Source organism: Temnothorax americanus, unplaced genomic scaffold, assembly GCF_048541705.1.
Source record: "Temnothorax americanus isolate GAGA-0224 unplaced genomic scaffold, ASM4854170v1 Scaffold105, whole genome shotgun sequence".
Lineage (NCBI taxonomy): Eukaryota > Metazoa > Arthropoda > Insecta > Hymenoptera > Formicidae > Temnothorax > Temnothorax americanus.
The window spans coordinates 225,189-239,044 of NW_027509237.1; the positions used below are offsets into that span (position 1 = coordinate 225,189).

At 36.5% G+C, this 13,856-nt stretch overlaps 1 pseudogene across 1 annotated transcript in view; it reads right to left on the reverse strand.

Annotated features, from left to right (window-relative positions):
• The window catches only part of LOC143903387 (uncharacterized), a 42,991-nt pseudogene that overhangs the window by 5,984 nt on the left and 23,151 nt on the right, over positions 1 to 13,856 (reverse strand). Inside the window, exons 5-8 of the transcript XR_013258707.1 lie at positions 1,533 to 1,663; positions 823 to 1,104; positions 356 to 650; positions 32 to 265 (exon numbers count right to left, since the gene is read on the reverse strand). The product of XR_013258707.1 is annotated as an uncharacterized LOC143903387 (transcript). The remainder of the gene's footprint in view (positions 1 to 31; positions 266 to 355; positions 651 to 822; positions 1,105 to 1,532; positions 1,664 to 13,856) is intronic.

A 13,856-nucleotide genomic window follows, 5' to 3' on the forward strand; every position in this document is an offset into this window, starting at 1 on the left:
AAGTACAAAATCGATATGAATCACATTTTACCTCCGTCCATGTGTTTCATAGTACTTTCGGCTTCATCCGCAGTTTCAAATTCGATATAGCTGATTAAGATGAAACTTATCTAAAGCAAAGTCAACTATCTTGATTTGATCATATGCCGGAAATATTTGTACAACATGGTCTTTGGTGACGTTCCGTATTAGATGACCGATGTGTATTTTTGTTAGTCTAGGAATCGGTGAACGCTCTCTGCGCTTTCTATGTAGAGAAGGAGATCTGCAAAATTAAAAAAACAATTATTAACTCGATAATTAAATATAAACCAAAAAAATTAAAAAAGAATCAATTTTATAACAAATATAATACCTGGATCGTTGATTTTTGTTTAGCTTTTTCGGAAATAGCATTGTTTCCTTTCTTTCTTTCTTTATCACAATTTTTAGCCTTGTTCCTATCTTTTTTTCTCTCTCTTTCTTTGTCCTTTTCCTTCTTCTTATTATCATATCTCCGTGAGGCACGGCACTTTTGCTACGACTTTTCTTCCTCCCGATATCTCTGAAACTGGCTGAAGAGCTGACAGAACTACTGGATGAATTACTGGAAGAGAAGCTTGATCTAGAACTACAGCCACTGCTGGAGCTTGAAGATCCTGAGCTGTTGTCTGATAAATTATCAAATACATTTTCATATAAGTGCATCAATAAAATACAATTCAAAATATTATATAGCTTAACGATAGAACAATCAGTCATCGAACAACTATTAACTTAATAATTGAATATAAACACAATATAAACAAAAAAATTAAGAATCAATTTTATAACATACGATACCTGAATCGTCCTTTTTGTTTAGTTTTTTTGGAAATAGCATTGTTTCCTTTCCTCCTTTCTTTATCACGATCTCTGTCCTTTCCCTCTCTCTTTCTTTATCCCTTTTCTTCTCTTTATTGTCATGTCTTGATGAAGCATCAGCACTTTTGCTATAATTTTTTTTTCTCCCTTGATCTCTGGAACGAGCTGAAGAGCTGACAGAACTATTGGATAAACTACTTGAAAAGGAGTTTAATCTGGAACTACAGCCACTACTGGAGCTTGAAAATCCTGAGCTGTTATCTGATGAATTATCGAATACATTTTCATATAAATACATCAATAAAATATAATTTAAAACAAAATTCTATATGGTTTTATAGATTTACACATGCTTTTTTATTGACAAAATTTCTGAAAAAAAAAAATAATTTTTATACATATATAATCATGTTTAATTGAACATAATTTGATATAATAATAAATAAGCACTTTTGTCCGTTTAAAAATTCTTTGTACTTACGTAAGTATAAATCTATAAAATTATATAAAATAAATTTTTTTTTACCATAAGTATGTATGTAGACTACATAATATATATATACATATACATATATACATATATATATACATATGTGTGTGTGTGTAGTCTACATATATACATTTACATATACATATAAGTATATATATATGTATATGTAAATATGTATAAGAAAGTAGTTTAAACTTACCTTGTCGGAACCCATTTGGCTGGTATTTATTTACTTTTCTGCTTTAATTTTTAATCATCCCAAATAAATGTGCATAAATAATTATAGTTCTATTACATTTTTTTGAAGATGTACCAGTAAACAGTAATGTCCTGCAACAAATAAATCAAGAAGGTACAACATAGTATCAATTTTCATTAATTAATAGGCAAGGCTAAATTTGTAAAAAAAAACTAATTCTCTTCTCTCCAAATAATTTGTTTAAAAGAAATTAATAAGAAATGACTATTATATATGTAAAAATTTAATGTTATTGAAAGATTTTACCTCTTTTTTATGTCTTTCTTTTCTTTTCTTCTTGTTCTCTTTCTCTCTTCCTCTCTCTTTACTTTCTTTTTTTTTACTTCCCTTTTTATTTGATTTCGCCCATTTCTTCCTTTTCTCCCCCTCCCCCCTCCCCCCTCCCTCCTTTCTTCTCTCCCTGTTTTTCTCTACTTCACCTTGCTCTCTCTCTCTCTCTCTCTCTCTCTCTCTCTCTGTTTTTTTTCCTCCTTTCTCTCTCTCTCTCTCTCTCTCTCTCTCTCTCTCTCTCTCTCTCTCTTTCTCTCTCTCCCTCCCTCCCTCCCACCCCCCTTCTCTATCCCTTTTTCTCTTCTCTGTTCCTTTTCTTCCTTTCTTTCTTCCTCTCTTTTTTTCTTAATACTTTGTTACAAATATATAAAATAAGATTTTTAATTTAACACTTTTTTATAATTATTGTTCGTTGTTTAAATTTTTCCCTTTTTTCTTTCAATTTTTTAAAATTAATTTTTACTTCTATTTTTCCATAACATATAGTTTATTATTATATTATTAATTGTATATACAATTTCCTTTTAAATTTTTCTTGCATAATATTATTCAAAATTTTTTTTTATCTTATTTGGAAAATTAACTAATTTTTTCTTTCTTTCTGACTAAATTTTTATAAAATTTTTTTCTCTTAAATTTATTTTCGTATAACTTATCTTTAGCTTTTGTATTCATTTAAATTAAATTTTCATCCAATAATCTTAATGAAAGTTAACTTCTACCCAAGTTAAAGTTAATTTCAATCCAAATTAAACAAAGAATAATTCAAGTCAAAGCCGATTTCAGTTCAGGTTAAGATTAGCTTTAATTCAAGTTAAAGTTAATTTTAATTCGAATGAAAGCTAATTTTAATCAAAGTCAAAACCAATTTTAGTCAAAATTAATTTCAATATAAGTCAAAATAAAATCCAAGTAAATTTCAATTTAAATTAGAATTCATTTCATAAATTATTTTATAAATCATTTCAATGCTCTTTAACAAAATTAATTTGAAATTTATTTTTGATCAAATTTAACGATTTAGCAAAAATATTTTTTTATTTCTCATTATTGAAATATTTCTTTATAAACATAATTCTTTACTTTATTAGATAGATTATCATTCTTTATATAAATTTTCAATGATTCCCAAGAACGAATTCTTGATAACGCAACATACAGTTGTCCATGACTGAATACATCTTTTCGAAGATCTATTGCAATTTTGTCGAAAGTTTGTCCTTGTGATTTATTTATGGTCATAGCAAATGCTAATTTTACCGGAAATTGTCTTCTTTTAAAAGTAAACGGATATATATTTTCACAATATAAAGTGATACGATTGAGATAAACTATTTCTCCAACTTTATTACCTGTTAAAATTTCGCAACGTAATAAGTTATTAGCTAAATCTAAAACTAATAATCTGGTACCATTGCATAAACCTTCACTGATATTAAGATTTCTAATAAGCATGACAACAGTGTATTTCCTTAAACGTAATTCATGAGGTGGAAGACACGTCGGGTTTAAAGAGTTGATATATTCTATTGGAATTGTTTCATGTATATCTTCATTATCTCCAGTGGTTTCAAAAGTATCTACGCTTGTATAAACTCTCTCTGTTTTTTCATCTAACAAATTTATTACTTTTTGATTTATTTCATCAACATCGACATTTCTTGAAGATAATATTACATGATTAGCCATAGTTTTATATCGTTTGTGTGTTATAATGTTTTCATACATGTCCTTTATCATATCTGAGTTAGCGTTTGCTATACATTTTTCTGGAATATCAACATTATCTGAGTGATCATTTAAAGATCCGTTACCTAAATTTAGTAAAAATTGTGTAAATTCTTTTTCTTGTGGTAAAGTTCTCATATTTTGTGTCAATGAAAATATTTTAAATTGTTTCCATAAAACACTAAATTTTATCGATAAATTTATAATTTCACTACGCGTAGCTCTTTCTTTTACAGGTAATAATTGTCTAAAATCTCCACCGAGAAGAACAATTTTACCACCAAAATATAAGTCGTTTTGCATTATATCGCGTAATGTTCGATCCATTATTTCTAATACATATCGTGGTGCCATAGGAGCTTCATCTACAATAAAAACATCCACAAGTTTTAAATTCTCAGCTTCTTTAGATTGAACTTTAATGTTCGATGTAGAATCAGCGAAAAGAGGTACGGGTAACCCAAAAACTTTGTGTATTGTTCTCCCATTTGGAAATAATGTCGCTGCAATTCCGGTAAATGCCATTGTACTTACTATGTTTCCTTTACTTTTAAGTAAATAATACAAAGTTGTATAAATAAAAGTTTTACCAGAACCACCTGGACCGTCGATATAGAAACATCTATTATTACTATTGTTACTTGTTGTTACTTCTAATATAGTATCAACAATTTGTTTTTGTTCTACGTTTAATTGTTTATATTGTTGCATACCTATTGACATATCCTCAATCTGTGTTTCTTCATTTATTTCTTGTTCCTCTGTTATTTGTTCCATATCAGAAAAATTAATAATGTTAGATCCTTCCATTTGAAGTAAATTAATAATGTAATTATAGGCTTTCTTTATTCCCATTATAAGCCCAAATCGTCTTATATAATCTTCCGACATATCTTTTTTAAACTCATCCCATAATTTTTTTGGATCAATTGGTTGACAATGAATTAAAATTCGCACGAATAAATTACGAAGTCGTCTTGGCATCATCCAAACTTTTGCTTCGTTCATTGCACGATACCATTCTTCATCATCTTCTATGAGTCCTAATGCTAAACATGCAGCGGTAAAAGTTTGATGTATTTCATTATCAACTGTTTTTAATTCTTGAAAGCTCGTAGCTCCTCTAACATGTAATAAAAGTATACGTAAATGAAACAATTCTATCTGAGACGGACTGACAGAATACATACGACCAATGCAATTAAAATATCTTTGACGTTTCTCCCAACGATTAATAGTTCTGCCATTAATTGTAACTTTTTTAAATACATAATGAGATGGAATATCACTATATAAATATTGTCTTGCTTCCTCATCTCGAGCATTTAACTGAAAATAATCTAATAACATTGTTACTCGTTCTATTGCAGATCTTATTGTATCGTTATTAATACTGTCATCAATTATTATACTATGTTCATTTGGTAAATGAACAGGTAAACTAAATATAGCGTGACTTTTTTCTTGTAAAGATTTGCTTAAAATACGCCAACATGCTTTCACTGGTCCGACATAACGAGCTTCAATAAAATCTTGAATTTCGTCATGTATTATCGTTTTATCTATATTTTCTCCAATGATTACAGACGCAGCATCGTGACCTTTATAAATATATTTATATAAATATTTCACAGATCGAATGCTGGAAACTATTTCAACATTAATGTGGCTGTTAAATAAAAGTAAAAGTGTTGGATTGTATGGTACAACATATCGGTTATCAACAACGTATCTTCCAGGTCTTTCGAAAAGCAATCCATTATTTCTTCGACAATATTGAGGATAACCATCTTCATCCATAGTCGTCTCAGGTTGAAATGGTTTTGGAAAGTGTTTCGAACATTTATCATTTATCAGACACCAATCTCCACATGGTCCATGAATCATATGTTTCATCACAATATTATGTAACCTTTCATTTTCATTAGGATCAGGAATTTCTGCGGAAATAAATTTATCAACTATTTCAGAATTCGTAATTTTACAGTTCTGTTTTAATGTAATCAATAAATGTATATGTGGTAATCCACGTTTTTGAAATTCTATCACATAAACATATGCAAGAACTTCACCAAAAAATTGTTGTCTAACAATAACATCGATTAAATAATCTTTTTTCAAGAGACACGGTAGTGTCTCGCGCCAAGTACACGCGGAGCGAGACCGACCGTGACTCTTTTACGCGACGCGACGGGTTGCGAGTACCCGAGATGTTGAGATCTCGATAACGAGTGAACGGATCAAGTTCTAAGTAGGCTTGATCGATAGCTTGGGGTCCAATTAGGGGGGGGTTTCTCTCATAATATTCCGCTACGTGCCTTACGAGCGGAGATATTGCGACGCAAAGTCCAAATGTGAAAATTTATTTTTAAGATACGTCTCCTCCTAACGCTGCGATCTATCAGAGAAACGTCACTTTCACTTTTTCGACGCTGGCGGCGCAGGTATCGCCAGTTTCGATATCGCGCGCGTATTTCAAAATTAGGTCGATAAACTTATCGGTCAGGAGGAAGATTTCTATTTAAGTAAAAATTAGGTATATGGGGACTTCCGGTTTCGCCATCGTGGCGTGCGCACGGTGGCGAGTTATCTCCCGCTTAAAATTGTGAGTGATTATAATTTGCGGATAGCTGAGACATTTTTGAGCGACCTGTGTGAACACAGGCGCGGCCGCTGTCTGCCGGAAGTCTTTTTGTGTGGGGCTATTGTTCGGTCCATTGCGTGTGAGGAATATTTCTTGACGAGAGGGGCGTTAACCTCTTTCGGCCGACATGTCGGCTGGGGGCAACCCCCCGTCCCCTGCTTCGCCTACTTTTGAAGATGCTAGAGAAGATTTTCAAGCTTTTTTATCGCAACCAAAGAATTATCAGGGTGAAATGACGGATAATATGGAGTTTGAAGATGAGTCAAGAAAGCGACCCCTTCCTTCTTCTACTGAAGAGGAGGAGGCTGCAGGATCCATGGTGAATAATAAGAGCAGTAAGAAGAGACAAATCGCTTTGAGTATTATGCCTTCCGCTGCGAAGAAATCAGGTAAACAAACTCCGACGACTACGAGCAAGTCAAATACGAAAAAAGAGGTTATTCCACCAATTAAGAATCAGGATAGCAAGTCCGGGTCAACTGAGTCGACTACTTTATATGGAGCTTACACAAAAGCTCCCTTTATAGTTTTGTTTCGCATCCCTTCGACAAAGGATCAACCCAGGAAACGTTTCTCAATGATTACAATGGCTAAAAAACTCAGGTCGGCGAACGTAAAATATGATAGCGTTGCGCCTTCTTCATTCAACACGTGGAGGGTTACATTTCCGTCAAAGGCCGCAGCTAATATGGCTCTGAGGAACAAGTTCGTTAAAGATGAAGGATTTATAACATACATTCCGAAATACAAATTAACTCGTCAGTTCGTTATAAGAAGTATTCCTCTCGACATATCCTTGACTGAGCTGAAGACTGTAATCGAGGAAGAGAATCAGGATATCCTAATCTCGGACCTCTTCAGGCTGAAGAGGAGGGATCGCACCACTGGTATTTGGTCGGACTCGGAGGCGGTCTGTGTCCAGAAATTGGGTGAAGAATTACCGGACCATGTAAAGATTTATAAAACAATTGCTCACACATCACCGTTCCAAAGGTCGGTACGACTCTGTTTCAATTGCGGCCTATTTGGTCATTTATCTAAATTTTGCGAAAGGAATCCCAGATGTCTACAATGTGGCAGTGAGAACCATGTTAGTTCTAAGGAGAAACCTTGCTCCGAACCGAAGAAATGTATTAACTGTGAGGAAGAACACGCTACTAGTGATAGAAAATGCCTTAAATATATAAAGAACCTCGAGATTGCAAAAGTGATGGCCGTTGATAATCTTCCCTTTATGGAGGCAAGGGCCTTAGTTCAGAAAAGGGAGAATAAAAATTGCCCGGTATATGAGGATCGGCGTCCGCCAGCGTTTTCTTCAAGAAACTTCCCTCTTCTTCCGTCGAGGGGTGGCACGTCTGCGTCTAACTTTGCGACAAGTCTACAATCCAGTTCGAGAGGAAGAACATTTGCTGCTAGCCTTGAGAAGGTGGCTCCGGAGATCTCATCCAAACTCTTGGAAATAATGGAAAAGGCGTCTACTATGAAACAACTGGACCAACTGGTGACTAGATTAGAGAGAACCATGAAGCTCCACGAGGAGAACATTAAAGAATAGAATCTTGTCAAAGGTTTTTTTTCCTTTTTTCTTTGTACATCTTTACGCGTTAACGATCTCTGTTATTATTAATCTTTAATAGCCTAGTAGCTTAACCAGTTTAGTATAGTTTGCTCTGCGTTAGAGCTTTGCACTTTTTTTTCCTTTTTTTTAACTTTAATAACTTCTTCATTTTTATATTTTTAATCTTCTTCTCTTACTTTTTTTACTTTTTTATAATTTTTTCTTCCTGGTTTTTTCTCATTCCATATTTTGGAATGGATAAATTTAGGTTGATACATTGGAATGCACATTCCTTGTTACAGCGTTTCCAAGAATTGGAAAGGCAGAGTACATTATTCGATTGCGCAGCAATTTCGGAAACATGGCTTAAACCACAACTTAATTTCATGTTGAGAGGCTTCGATACGATAAGAAGGGATAGGATTATAGGTAGAGGTGGAGGGGTAGCTATTTTGGTTAGTCATGCCCTTAAATACAGAGGGATTTCCGTGCTGGAGGATTGCGCAGGTAAAGTGGAAGCATGTGCAATTGAGGTGTTTTTTTCCGACTTTAATCTTATTATTGTATCTTGCTATAGACCCCCCCAGAGTGGTCAAATTTCTGAAAATGAGTGGGTAAGATTTTTTACTCAATTTGATAACAATAATGGACTTAGTAAATATATTTTCGTGGGTGATTTCAACTCTCACAGTCCGGTTTGGGGATCTTCGTTCTTCTGTCAATCGGGTAGGCCACTGTCGTCTGCAATTGAGGATACTGAACTCGTCCTAGTAAGTGACGGGGCTTCGTCTTTCTTGGGAAACGCTTCGTGCGGCCCTTCAATCATTGATTTGGCGTTCTGTCATGCTTCCATTGCTCCTAGACTGAGATGTCAGACTTTGGATGATGCCTGGGGATCGGATCATTATCCCGTTTTGATTACGTCGTCAATGAATAGAGACCCCTCTTCTTTCCCACGTAAGCGAACCAAATTATACAATAAGCACACGGATTGGAATCAGTTTAGCCTTATTATGGATAAAGATCTTAGAATCCTGATGTTGTCGGATCAGCTTAATCCCTCGGTCTTATATTCTTCATTCTTGGCAATTGTGGAAAAGGCAGTGGGGGAGGCTACCCCGGGAAATCCTCGGAACCCCCCTCCCTCTCCTCCTCGTCCTCCGTGTATTTGGTGGAACGAGGAATGCGATACGTGGATAGCGGAAAGAAAGTTAAAACTAAAGATTTTTATGGAAACGGGTAGAGCTGTAGACTATGAGGCCTATAGACATCAATGTGAGGTAACAAGGAAGGGGTTAAGGAGGATTAAACTTGAGGCTTTTAAAGAGTTCGCAGAATCTCTCAGAAGAGATACTAACCCCAAAATAGTTTGGGACACCATGAAGAAGTTTGATTCGAGATGGAATAGAACTGAGACAAGTAGAGCGGTTCCCACCGAGAAGATCGACAATGTCCGTAATCAAATTGAGGAACTATTCCCCCCATGGGCTCCCACTCCTCGACCAGAAGAATCTTTGAGTTCTCCGGGAACGGACCCTTTCCTGGACTTACCTTTTCTGCCTGAGGAACTTGATTGGGCTTTGGAATCGGTAAACTTAGGTGCTAGCCCTGGACTGGATGGAATCGATTATAGAATTGTTAAAAAATTCTCCCCGCTGGGCAAAGCTTTTCTCTTGAAAATTTACAATCTTCTTTATAGGGAGGGCATTTTTCCGGAAGAATGGAGAGACTATTTAGTTTTCTTTATTCCAAAGCAGGGATCTAATAATAAATTCCGACCCATATCACTCTCATCATGCCTATGTAAAGTCATGGAAAGATTAGTGACGAATAGACTTCTTTGGTGGCTAGAAATGAATAAACTCATCCCGGATTCACAATATGGGTTTAGAAGACAGAGAAGCTGTCTTGACAATTTAACAATTTTATACTCGGACATTTTGATAGGATTTGAAGAAAAAAGGGCTATTCCAGCTGCGTTTTTAGATGTGAAGTCAGCTTATGACTCAGTCCTTCCAGATGTTCTCATTGATAAGTTGGCTACTCTGGGCCTTCCCCCACAAAGCAAAACATTTATTTATAATTTGATCTCTTTTAGAAGGGTTTCATGTGGCTTTCAGGAATTGGATGAAAGAAGATTCGCTTTTCGAGGTCTTCCGCAGGGTAGTGTAATGAGCCCGATACTGTATACAATATATGTTACTGAAATAGATAATATAAATTACGGTGATGTGCATATGCTTCAGTATGCAGATGATATTTGTCTTTACTCAACCTCCCCGTCGCTGGCTATTGGAATAAAGAATTTGGAACAGGCCATTAAACATATTGAGGAGAAACTAAAGGAAATTGGGTTGGTACTATCTCCATTAAAGACACAGTTTTGTACCTTTAATAGGACTAGAATGAAAACGAGCACCCCTTTGAACGTTTCTGGTATTTTAATTCACCCATCTGATGTGGTACTTTTTCTAGGAGTCTCCTTTCATAAAAATCTAAATTGGAAGTTTCATATGTTGAAGCTAGAAAGAAGATGTGCAAACTCAATTAGAACTCTCAAATGTTTAGGTAGGAAATGGTGGGGATCTGACCCATACGTTCTTAGGAAGGTTTATAGAGCGTTAATTCGTTCTAGACTTGAGTATGCAGGTTTCCTTATGGGTTCTGTCTCCAGGGACCTGTCTACGAAGGTGGACAAAATTCAGATGAGAGCAATTAGATTGGTTATGGGTTACAGGTGTTCAACTCCCCTTAATGTTATGCTTGCAGAACTTCGTGAACCTTCCCTTTATTTTAGATTTAAATATCTGGCATTGGGGTTTCTTTTTAGGGTTTGGTCCAGCGCGTCGCATCCTCTGAAGGAAAGACTAATGCATTTAAGCAACAGTAGACTTATTGAGCACGGTAAACGCATGAGTGACCCCTTCTTGGAGGCTCTCTCCTATTTTCAAGAATATATGGAATACATCCCTCAGAGGGAACATCCGATTTGCTATCCTGAAAACTTTGAGGCTCTGTTCGCCCATATAGAGGTGGACAAAGTCTCTGGTGATGTGATTAAGAAGGATTCGGTTCCCATGGCTAAATTTAATGAAATTTTTGATCAGGTCTTGCTCTCTAGTCAAGCTATTTTCACGGATGGATCTACTAATACGAGGGAGGTAAATTCCTCCTCTGGTTTTTCGGTCGTTTCGCAGTCCGGCGAGGTATTGTTCAGTGCATCCTCCTTTGGTTTCCTCTCCTCTTTTACGGTGGAATCAATGGCTATCCTAAAAGCCCTTCAGATCTGTGAGGAACATGAATGGTCTGAGGCTGTTATTTTCTCGGACTCACTTTCTAACTTACTGGCTATCTCTTCCTGCTTTAAGCCTTCCCAGACCTCTTTTTTGATCTTAGAAATAAGAAACCTTTTGGTTAAATTTGTAAAAAGGAACTGGAATATTAATCTTGTTTGGATCCCATCGCATGTGGGCATTAGAGGAAATGAAATTGCAGATAGGGCTGCCAAGGCAGCTTGTAATGGCCCAAAAGGAGATTTTAAGGAAATTCCTCATAAAGAATTAAAGCGTTTATGGAAAAATGAAATTAACAAAGAATCAATAGAATGGTGTTTTGAGGAAAGGATCTTTAGAGGGTCTAGGTTTTTCTCATTCTTCTATGATCAGAGTAATATTGACTTTAAAAAGGCATGGTTTGATGAATTTATCATTAAGAGAAGGGCATTTACTTCTATTAATCGCTTGAGATGTGGACACTCGTCCCTTCATGATAGTTTGTTTAGATTCCTCATGGTGGATTCCCCGGACTGTCCATACTGTGGAGAGTTGGAGACTCCAGAACACGTTTTCTGGACTTGCTTTAAATATGATGAGCAGCGAGAAACCCTGATAAAGGCTTTATCTGGACTATTCGGTTATGGCCCCTACTCGTTGGAGTTTTTACTCCAGCTCCCCTCACCGAGAGTGGCAATCATTTTAGAAAAGTTTATATGTTCATTGCCGATCTTTATTTGATTAAGGACTCTCTTATCAGAATTTAACAGATAACTATACCTAAAGATGGTTTAAGGATTTGTACGAGTAGATGCAATCGAGGTGTGCTCTGTCTAAACTTTAAGACAATTTAATTTTTTTTATTCTATTCTGTCTGTTTAAATTGGGTAGCGCTCATCTGATTACCGCTGTTTTCTGGGCGCAATTTTACGAGAATTGTTAGGTTAAGTTTTAAATTTTAATTTTAATTTTAATTTTAAAGTGCAACACGATAGGAAATTTCATATTTATGTATTTATCTGTTGTGCGTTTCTTAATTTTCTCACAGAAAGATTCGAATGGCGTGTCGAATTATATAATTTATAAGTTTTAGATTAGGACTCAAGGAGGATCTTCCTCCTAATACTGACAGGGCATTGCGCGCGGCCGCGTGGGTGTCATAACGACACTCCCTCTCGAAATAGCTATTCTGAATAGACCTGTAGCTTTAAATAAATATAGATTAGGATTGGAGCACCTTTATTGAGGTGTGCGTATGATACGACCTTAAGATAAATACCCAACACTTAATCTGGGATTCAACCCAAGTAAACAGGCCATATGGGCTCCGCCCATGGTCATATTTTTTATATTTAAAAAAAAAAAAAAAAAAAAAAAAAAAAAAAAAAAAATTAGGTATATATATAAAATAAATATTGAGTCAACGGAAAAGTAGGTTCTCTATGCTTGGCAGAAAGTGCCGCTAGGGAATTTTTAAGTCGATTCTTATGAATCAAGCTTGAATTTGATGTCTATGTATCCCAGGTTGCCGATGACAAGGTCCAGATAGTGCGCTTTATAGGTTTCGGTGTCCAGGTGTAATAATACGTTGATTTCGATGTCTACGTGTCCCAGGTTGCCGATGACGAGGTCCACATAGTGCGCTCCGTAGTTTTTGGTGTCTACGTGTATTAATATCTTGAATTCGATGTCCACGTGTCCCAGGTTGCCGATGACGGGATCCAGATAATGCGCTTCATAGATTTCGGTGTCCAGGTGTAATAATACGTTGAATTCGATGTCCACGTGTCCCAGGTTGCCGATGACGAGGTCCACACAGTGCGCTTCGTAGTTTTCGGTGTCCAGGTGTAATAATATGTTGAATGCGATGTCTACGTGTCCCAGGTTGCCGATGACGAGGTCCACATAGTGCGCTCCGTAGTTTTCGGTGTCTACGTGTATTAATACCTTGAATTCGATGTCCACGTGTCCCAGGTTGCCGATGACGAGGTCCACACAGTGCGCTTCGTAGTTTTCGGTGTCCAGGTGTAATAATACGTTGAATGCGATGTCTACGTGTCCCAGGTTGCCGATGACGAGGTCCACACAGTGCGCTCCGTAGTTTTTGGTGTCTACGTGTATTAATATCTTGAATTCGATGTCCACGTGTCTCAGGTTGCCGATGACGAGGTCCACACAGTGCGCTTCGTAGTTTTCGGTGTCCAGGTGTAATCGTACGTTGAATTCGATGTCTAGGTGTCCCAGGTTGCCGATGACGAGGTCCACATAGTGCGCTCCGTAGTTTTCGGTGTCTACGTGTATTAATACCTTGAATTCGATGTCCACGTGTCCCAGGTTGCCGATGACGAGGTCCACACAGTGCGCTTCGTAGTTTTCGGTGTCCAGGTGTAATAATACGTTGAATGCGATGTCTACGTGTCCCAGGTTGCCGATGACGAGGTCCACACAGTGCGCTCCATAGTTTTTGGTGTCTACGTGTATTAATATCTTGAATTCGATGTCCACGTGTCTCAGGTTGCCGATGACGGGATCCAGATAATGCGCTTCATAGATTTCGGTGTCCAGGTGTAATAATACGTTGAATTCGATGTCTACGTGTCCCAGGTTGCCGATGACGAGGTCCACATAGTGCGCTCCGTAGTTTTTGGTGTCTACGTGTATTAATATCTTGAATTCGATGTCCACGAGTCCCAGGTTGCCGATGACGGGATCCAGATAATGCGCTTCATAGATTTCGGTGTCCAGGTGTAATAATACGTTGAATTCGATGTCTACGTGTCCCAGGTTGCCGA